The sequence below is a fragment of the Limulus polyphemus genome, unplaced genomic scaffold (genome assembly GCF_000517525.1).
Source record: "Limulus polyphemus unplaced genomic scaffold, Limulus_polyphemus-2.1.2 Scaffold4390, whole genome shotgun sequence".
NCBI classification, from domain to species: domain Eukaryota; kingdom Metazoa; phylum Arthropoda; class Merostomata; order Xiphosura; family Limulidae; genus Limulus; species Limulus polyphemus.
This window is the reverse complement of record NW_013670000.1, coordinates 49,972-60,427: the sequence shown is the minus strand read 5'-3', so window position 1 is coordinate 60,427 and position 10,456 is coordinate 49,972. Positions and strand designations below refer to the sequence as shown.

The 10,456-nt window shown below is 35.6% G+C and overlaps 1 protein-coding gene across 1 annotated transcript in view; it reads right to left on the bottom strand.

The window, feature by feature from the left end:
- Window positions 1-10,456, bottom strand: part of LOC106471071 (lipoma HMGIC fusion partner-like) — a 51,480-nt gene that overhangs the window by 7,376 nt on the left and 33,648 nt on the right. The window lies entirely within an intron of this gene.

Genomic DNA, 10,456 nt, shown 5'->3' with positions numbered 1-10,456 from the left:
TGTCGTTAAAGTTTCGTTGAAACGAAGTTACGGAAAATTAATTAACACGCGGAGACGTAACAATATTCTAGTTGCGTTATCACTATTAGGAATATGAATGAATATACATATATTACCAACATAACGTGAACTTGTAACGCTAAAATCCGGGTTATGATTTTCCACGGTGGACAATAGCGCAGATTGTATCTTTGCGCAGAAAAACAACAACAACCGTTTCCAGTCGACTTTGTGATTTTAAAAATATGTTGTTGTTACTTCGTAAACTTACCGCTTACCCGTTGAGAGAGTCAAACTATGGTATTACAAAACAAGATCTTCTATGGTAGACAAAAAAAATATTTCATTTTTACTTATGAAAGAATATTTGATCTATCAATAAATTTAACAGATTAGATAATTATCACCTGATAAAATAACATAATGACTGACAGTGGTTGAAGTGGAAATATGGGACTGGGGGGGGGACTTACTTATTTGGTCATTCATCTTAGAAAACTTTAAAAATCATTTCTAATGTGATATTTTATTCATATACAGTACATTAAAAAGAATAAGTTACAGACAGTTTTAATGACAGATTCGCTCAATCTTGGAAGACTTTGTATGACAACGTAAAAGACTCGTCACGCCCATCACTCCTTGATCCACCTAACTCTGGGCATCCGCTTGCTCGGTGAAGACCATTTTTCCCGTATAATCGTATGCTCCCTTTGTTCCATATAGCTAGTGGGGTTCTCCTGAGATAGGGACTGCCCCCCCCCCCCTCACTTGCACTACTGCTACCCGACCAAAGTTATGTTAAGATATATTAATAATTGGCATCACTAAGCCGCATGGTTTGATTGTGCGTACAGGTTCTGGAATAAATAAAAATTTACCTAACTTCTCAGGTTCGAAGTTAATTTCCCTAAATTCCGCTTTATCGAATATAAACTTTTCAGGTTTTTTTCAGGTTCGTGATTACCTGGATTGAAATCAACAAGGCAACGGTTAAAGCAGCGTTCGTCTTATTCTGCCCTCCCCTCCTCCCTCAGTGGCTCATCTGTAATTCAGTAGGCTTACAACGCAAAAACTCGGGTTTCGATACCTGTGATGGACAGAGCACAGACAGCCCATTGTGTAGCTTTGCACTTGACAACAAACATTCTTACTCTTGTTTTACTGCGTAGAATGATACGTTGATTATTTTAATTAAGTTTTCATTAACAAATTTTTCGTTTTTAATTCAGCAAGCCGTAAGAGGAGGTGAAAGGATTTTACACATCCTTCACATATCATTTCTATAAATTAATGTTGTAAGTTATATATTTTTAAGGTTTTGTTTGCTAGAGGGAGATGCTATGTTCTAACCTATTCGAAAGTAAATTATATATATACGATATAGTTAAGATAAGAGAAAGAGATCGAACGTACCTGAGCCTCCCTGGTCTTTAAAATCTAAAACCCTACAAGGGAAGTGTGTGTGTGATTAAAATAATGTAGCGTGACTTTCAAGACTGAAGCAGTTAATGTATCAGCTATCATGGGTGCCTTGAACAACTAAGTTCTTTTGTTTTATGTTAGTTAGCGTCATTTGTAATGTAGGCCTACAGTAAATTTACTGTAATACCACTACCAGTGTTCTAATTTGTAGAAACGTTAAGTAATGAAATGAACTTATTCGTTATACTTTTATAAATAAATTATAGTTTATGTGGACTGTACTTTCAATTATTTGTACCTGATAATTCAAAAGAATCCATTAAAGAGAAAGGTACGTTACCATAGTAGTTTATTTTTTTCCCCTGTTGTAACCATAAAATAATAATGCCAAATTTTTCTTTGTAAGCGCAAAGCTACACCATACAGACTTCTTACTGATGTCATAAGTGTCTTAGTAACTATGATACGGCGCCATCTTGACGGACAGAAGAAAAGAAGCGTCTAAGAACATCGGCAAACAATCGTATTTTGGCACGTTAGATATTAAGTCAAATGCTAGATACTTCACAAAATTGTTGATAATTGATAAAACTGCCCCTTAATAAAAATAAGTAGAGTCATGATGTAAAGTTGTCACCAAATATCAGAACCGCAGAAATCGTGATATTTAGTCCAACCCAATACACGATATAAGAGCTGAAAGTTGACAAGGGGTACAAAGGCCTTCGCTTACCTGGTTGCTAGTTGGGTTCCAAATGTTTCAACTACAGTAATTAACAACTACGTTATGTTGGATTCAGACTTGCTCGGTGAAGGCCAGTTTTCGCGTTTAATTGTATGCTCTCTATTATAGTTCCTCCACAAACTTTCCTATAATATTGTTTCAGTTCCCCTCGGTCTTTCCCGTGGCAAAAAGGCTTAATTCGAGTCCTCTGCTAATCAATCAGCATTATAAACGAAGATAAAATTATTAAATTATGGTCTGTGTTGTGAAACATAGATTTAAATAAATATAGGGCCCAAAATTTCCGATAAAAAGATCTGAAATGTTTTTTTTTTTTAACACAACTCTGATTTTGAACTCGAAATGGACAAATTAGGAGGAATGTGGAATAAAAATATCTAAATTTAAGGTGCTTTTCATCGTAAATTTTAGGCCTATTTGCTTCTAAAGCTTCGCCAGCTTTCGGCATTTAAACTATAACTTTTAAAAGATGTAAATATTGTTTCCATGTAAAATTATTGCATTGTACTATTACTATTATAACTGAAAACTGTTTACGTTCAGACCTATTTTTAAAATTACTAGCAATGAAATGTAGACGTTGCTACTCTCTAGTATCAGTCATGGCGATGTGCAGGCATTTGTTTCGTTGATCTTTGATATCTACCTGGATTTCTGTCTTTGAGTTTCAGTCATTTAGGCAAGCGGGGGAAAAAAAGACTTTTATTTATCCCTGTCACAAAGGATTGGATTATATAATTGTTGTTATATCAGTAAAATCCTTTAAAGGTTTGTTTCAATCGAGGCAGGGTTGGAAACTATTGCCTGTCATTGAAGATAGTGGACAAAAATTATGTGGCGGAAAGTGTAAACCCTCTTTGGTCTATCTGCGCTATGTCCATCGCTGGTAGTAAATCCTTAATTTTTATCACTGTGCAATGTTAAATTTAGAAGAAATCTGGCAAAAAGTGTTTGCCCCAGTACAAGATAAAATTATCGAAAGTTTAAGGCATTGACAAAAATAAAAAACTTAATATGTTATAAGATAAAACGCAAAATTATTTATTATGCTTGTAATGCTATAGAAGACGCAACATTGAAGATCCATCCCTATCATACTACATTCATAGATGATATTTTGGAAACTAATTTTTGACAGTTTTGCTCTCTTTATCTCCGGTTCCTCGCTTTGTCTTCGTAAGAATCGTTTTTAATAGCTGTTGAAAGCTTTGTAAGTTCCAACACCGCATATTGTAATCAGAATGAAAGCCCAATTAGGTGCAAAGTAAAATATTCTTTGATCCATTTGTTTCTGCCAAAGATCTCGGCGTTTTGCAAAGGCGGGGGAGGGAGGGGCTTATTTTTGTTCTTGTTATAGTGAGAATCTACAAATGTTTTCCCATCACTTGCTTACTTTTCACGCTATATTTAACTAATTTGTTAATCTATAAATTTTAATTTCTTCTATAGCCATGGCCAAGTGGTTAGGGAGCTCGACTCGCAATCTGTGGGTCGCGGGTTCGAATCCCCGTCTCACCAAAAATGCTCGCCCTTTCAGCTGTTTGGGCGTCTTTATGTGACGGTCAATCCCACTATTCGTTGGTAAAAGAGCAGCCCAAGAGTTGGCGGCGGGTGGTGATGACTAGTTGCCTTCCGTCTAGTCTTTCACTCTAAATTAGGGACGGCTAGCGCAGATAGCCCTCGTGTAGCTTTGCGCGAAATTCAAAACAAAACAAACCTATATCCTTAGAACAAATTTGTCAATGACATGAACACATTTTTATATTTTTTAATTGAGATGGAGAGAGTTTTTATCTGCCAGTAAAACAATATTTCATTAGGTGACAAAACCTTGCTGTTGCTAGGACGTTTAACCGTTTTGCTGCATCCTTATATTAACTACGGTGATTTTTAACTACAGAACGAACAGTTGCTCAAACGTTTCAGAAAGACTTTCTGGTATTGAATTTACCCACGTGCTCTGATGGATCGGTTCTATAAACTTGGCCTGAAAGCGGAGATTTTCTACAGAGGTGTTATGGTTGACCAGCTCCTATTTATCTTTTTAAGCTTTCCAAAGTTTACCAATCTATTTTATAGTCTATTTCCCGAATCACTTTATGGTAAATCAAAAACAGAATGTATTTGTGGTGGTGCTCCAGGTGCTTTGGAATGTTTGTTGGAACTATCGAAGATTCGATTTCTTTTGTTAAGACTGAAGCGTGGATTTTTACCCGCTCGTGTTATTATGCCATGAGGAACGGGATCATATTCTAAGATATTTGTAAAGAATCCCATCCGAAAATTATCACGTGCTAGATTAAACCAAATTTTTAAGTTATATTTTATTATTTTTCGATTTCGATCTATTTGTTTTCAATGATCTCTAAACTTTGTATTCGTAAAGAAGTATGCGAAGTATGCGTTGTGAGTCCGCGAGCATACCGATGTACAACTAAGGGTCAAGAATCATACATACATACATACCGCTGTGCCACGTGGGGGGGGGGGGGAGGTAGAAGTATGCGACTAGGAATACTTCCCAAAAGGCCTACTGTACCTTTTAAAAAGAAAACTGTCTACTCCTACGACCAGTTCCAATATTTATTTTCAGTAAAGAAAAAAAAAAATGTTATCGTGGTATTGTTAATCAAGTTAATAGCGTATCTTTTGTTACAAAAGTTATAATTTTTCTAAGTAGAACACCTTTTGGAGTTTATGTTTCGTCACAAAGTCTTTGATTATATTGTCCGGTCTGAAAGGATCACTCAATGTTAATGTTAACAGGGGGGGTTTTATTATTTAAACATCAAAATTTTCACAAAGTTTAATCTTAACATACACCGAACTGCAATGAGATAAAACCACTTCCAGTAATAGCATTTTGTTATTTACGCAAATAAATACAATTTTATAGCTTCGTATACAATGAATTACGTGACATTTCAGTATACGTAATCTTTTTCATCCTTATAGAATCCTTGTTACACCTGTAGATTCACATAGAATCGCCATATTCTATGCTGGGTTCTCAACCAGCTTCAACATAACTGTCATATTAAAAGTGATTTCATTCGGGTTTAGAGTACGCTACATGTCAAAAGACGTTCTAGTATTCTCTGGTTTATATTCCAGAAAACGGCGAAATATCACTAGGTGTCTGGGAAATATCACTAAGTACGTTTCTGTGAAATTAAACAGAAACGAAAAAATGGCAATGACACAGCAAGCCCAACAGAGTAGACAATTTGAATTTTTTGCGGCTTAGCAACTATATAAATGGTATTTTCAATCTTTTATATGTTTGTGTACGGCATCGCACCGGAAAGGAAAAAAGTTATAGTACATTATTAAATTTCACCATTGAGCTTCGTAATTTACAACAGAATATTCGTGCACGTGCTAAAACACATTATAGTTAAGCTCATCTAAAAACTAAGTACTAATTAAGTAATAAAGGAAATGAGTTTGATCGCACATCGTCATAAGACCAGCAGAATGTTCTCCTTGTTTTGAGTGCGTGAAATACTGGTGTCTGGTATTATTCTTGGGTCACCACAAAAAGCACGTTGACTGTCTCATGTACAGACTCGTGTTTTCCTTGACTTATAATAATAAAACTAAGTATGTAAAAGTAAAGAAGCCAGAAGACTTTTTAAAATTGATAACAACAGAAATTTGTGCATATGAAGAAGCATTACTGATCAAATATGAAATTATTGTTCTTGTGAGTGTAAATTGATAAAAACTGACATGCTTGTTTGTAGTCAAGTGCAAAACTACACAGTGGGCTATCTGAGCTGTGCCAGTCACGGGTGTAGAGGTATAGAACCCCTGCTTTTAACATTACAAATCCGCAGACTTACTGCTGAGCCAAAAATGAGGGCAAAAATGAAATTAGATTATGCGTTCGAAATAATTCAGTGCTCTACAATAAAAAAAAAAGGTCTCCCAACCTACATCTTTTTGTGTAAACAGACTGTTGCCAAACTTCATCTCTTTGTATAACCAGATTGTTGCCCAACCTACATCTCTTTGTATAAACAGATTGTTGCCCAACCTACATCTCTTTGTATAAACAGATTGTTGCCCAACCTACATCTTTATGTATAAAGAGATTGTTGCCCAACCTACATCTTTATGTATAAACAGATTGTTGCCCGACCTACATCTTTATGTATAAACAGATTGTTGCCCGACCTACATCTTTATGTATAAACAGATTGTTGCCCAACCTACATCTCTTTATATAAACAGATATGTCATACCTGTTAAAGCTACAGTTAAAGCCTCTGCTCTCTCTTCCTATTAAAAACAATATATTTATACACACGAGAATTTGGCCTGGTAGTTAGGGCGCTCGACTTGTGACCTGTGGGTCGCAGCTTCATGTCCCAGCACCGAACATGCTCGCCCAATAAGCTGTGGGGGCGTTATCACGTGATGATCATTCCCATTATTCATTGCTATACAGTAGCCTAAGAGTTGGCGGTGCGTGGTGTTTACTAGCTACCGTCTTTCTAGTCTGTCACTGATAGCCCTCGTGTAGCTTTGCGCAAAATTCAAACAAAAAACAAATCTAAGAAGATGTTCAAGACACAATGCTGATAGAAACTAAATTTGTTTGATTTGGATTAAAAACAACAGCAATAGATAGCAGGTAAAAATCCTTTAATGTGAAAATCACATAAATACTTCTATAGAAGTCGTGGTAAAAAAAACAAATAGCAGTACAAATTTCCCCGAGGATCATTTGTTAGAAAATATTTTGAGATCTATATAAGACAACGATTGTCGCCACAAAGTTTTGGTGCTATACGAATCTCCCCATTATCTTGATCTTGAAAAAGCTAATGGTATTGCCTCTCCATTACGTAGGTCTAGAGAATAAGCTTACGATCTTGTAACGTGGGATCGTTACAGAAACTAATATATTTCCAGCTCATTACCCCGAGGAACGAATAAGACGACATTGTAACTGTAAATCGAGCTGACATGCCTCATTCACTGAGTAATCATGAAAGTAAGGACTGTCAATGTTCGTAAACGCATTATTTAGATGATTATGTGGGTGAGTCAATTCAGAGTGTGTAGGGCGCTTGACTCGCAATCTGAGGGTCACGGGTTCGAATCCCCCTCCCACCAATCATGCTCGCCCCTTTCAGTCATGGGGGCTTTATAATGTCAATCGCACTATTCGGTTGGTAAAAGAGTACCCCAAGAGTTGGTGGTTGGTGGTGTTTGACTAGTAGCTTTCCTTCTAGTTTATCACTGCTAAATTAGGGACGGCTAGCGCAGATAGCCCTCGTGTAGCTTTGCGAGAAATACAAAACAAAACCAATTCAGAGTGACAGAAGTTTTTTTTCAAATACTGTTTTAGCTTCAGGCTTAAGCCATTTAATTAGAACGTGTAACAATTTTGTCTATATAGTTAATACACCTACAGTACTATTGCCTGTTTCATGTCTATAAAAGACGTGTAATCAAACGCTTAAAATACTTCTTTCTGAGAAGTAAACGTAATGACAGGTTAAGGCGGACTGATATTCTTTTGATCTTAAAAAAATCATTGATAGCGATTGGCTCATGTGGATTGACAATATTGACATTATAGTGGTAATCGTTACCTAGCAATTTCATTTTACTAACTTGGACTGTTGGGTTTTATAAACAGAACTGATTTTGACCTATATGGTTTGCTTTGTTTTGAATTTCGTGCAAAGCTACACCAGGACTATCTGCGCTAGCCGTTCCTAATTTAGCAGTGATGGACTAGAGGGAAGGCTGCTAGTCAACCCCACACACCGCCGACTCTTGGGCTACTCTTTTACCAACCGAATAGTGGGATTAACTGTCACATTATAAAGCCCCCCACGACTGAGATAGCAAGCATGTTCGGTGGCGGGGATTCCAAACCGCGACTCGCATATTACGAGTCCAGCGCTCTAACAACCAAGCCATTGGACAATGTGTATCGGTCCATTGGAATATTCCATGATGATCTCTGAAACTGCAGTCAGAGATTGTGTAATTGAACTGAGTATTGTCGAGCACGAACACGTGAGACGTTCTAGCGTTTGTTATAGAGTGTATTAAGTGTATCGGTAAAGTTGTATTCGGAAAGAATAAACCAGTTTTATTTAAGAAAGGACTTGTGTCGCTAAAGTTTCGTTGGAACGAATTTACGGAAAATTAATTAACTTGCGAACGGAGACGTAACAATATATATACATATACATACATATCAGAGTTATGCACTTAGAGTGAAACTGAAAATCAAGCTGACAATCAGTATAGCTAAATAAATATTAGTTTCTTATATTTCTGGTTACAATGCATTATTCTATCAATTGAGTACCCTCGCTGTTGACTGTATTTTCGACCATAATCCCAGTAATATCTCGAGAGGTTCGGCCAGTTTAGAAGATTTAGGCTGTTCCTAAACATATAAACAATCTTTATCATAAAAAATATAATAATAAACAATAAACCAAAATAATAATTAATAACACTGGATATATTAAATAGTATAACCAGTAGTTTTAATGAAAGTAACAATAAATAATTATACCTTAACTGTGGAACACAGATACATTAACTCTCCACTTGAACTACTGTGGTAGAAAAAAAATGTTTAGAAAATATGAACTTAATGTAGTATACTTCGTTCGTTCCTCCCTATATCGTTTTTTGACGAAAGAAAACTCATTAAGCCACCAGTACAGGGAAGTGACATCAATATTTTGACACAAGTTGCTATTTAAACTGTGCTGAATTTCTAGCAACAATTTTCCAAAAGTCCAACCAAAAATTGGTTTTAATGAAGATATAAATGAAAATTAGAATAATACCTGAACTGTCCATGAAAACAAAACAACAACAATGTTAAATGTAATGCAATTTCAATAACAAGCTAAACATAATATATGGTTTCTCTAACAAACTTAACCACTTCTACTGTAAGTAACACATTTAGCTGACTAAAATAATCCCTATAGAGCTGGCTACAGGAAGTAATAAATTATGATAAATCTTCTGTATAAGCAGTAAAGAAAACATGCTAAGCCTTTGGTAAATATAAAATTCAATAAAAATAACATTACCTAAAAAGAAAAGATATAAACAATAGTCGGTAATATATAAGTGTGTTGTGTGTCCAAGGTAAAAGTCTAGAACAGTGTTTTTTGTTTTAAGATAAAATGTAAGTACTGTGTAGAAGAAGAAAAATAAAACGGGGTTGTTCTTATATTTCTATTTTTTCAATTCAACCAAGACTGTCCTGCTTGATCAGAGACATCTCTGGTTTGATTGAGTGACTAGACGTAGCAATGTAAGTGTTGGATGACTCACAACTGTGGACAGTCGTGAGTAATATTTATATTTCCAGTAATAAGTTCAAGTGGAACTTAATTAACGCGGTGCATGATGGGAGTCTTTAGGAGGGAGGGGGGGGGTCCTACACAAGAACCCACGTTTCATATGTATGTCATGTGTGATATGCAAGAAAAGCCCGACGTTTAAGGTATAATAGCGACACCTACAAAAAATAAACAAGTATGCGGCTCTTAAAAGTCTAATTAAATACATTTTTGACGAAATGTTATGACTATTTCGAAATGCTAGCGCTCTGATATTGAGTTATTCACAAATATTTGTACGAAAAATATGCTTTCACATAAAAGAGAGAGAGAGAAAGTAGTTTCACCAATAGTATCTCCTTGAGATATTACTAGCTAGCCACAGGTCAGGTAAGGACAACCACAGACCTAGCTACTCTTATTATCTTACATATTATAGGTTCTTGTTTTCGTTAGGTTTGCTTTTTTTTCCAGAATGTGTAGAATAAGAAGAAAGAAAACAATGAGGTTATTCTTATGTTTCTATTTTCTCCATTCAACCTATACTATTCTGCTACTACCTAGCTACTGTTATTATCTTACATATTATAGGTTCTTGTTTTCGTTAGGTTTGCTTTTTTTTTTTAGCTATATATATTTGAGCGCTTTATGTGTTTGCGTAGGATAAAATATTAGGACGATGTATGGGTTGTTTTCAATACTGTTGTTTCAATCGGAAAATGTATGGCGTTTATAAGGCACTGAATAGTTGCTTTAACCTATATTTTATACTTGTTCGTTTCTGATGTTCGCACAAAATTACACAAGTGATATCCACACTAATAGTCTGCAATTTTAAAATGGTATATTAGAAGGAAGGTAGCTGGCAAACATCACCCACCGCCAACTCTTGGGTTACTCTTGTCAGACCGAAGTTTAGCATGTTTGTGTGTTTATATACTTTTGAAAT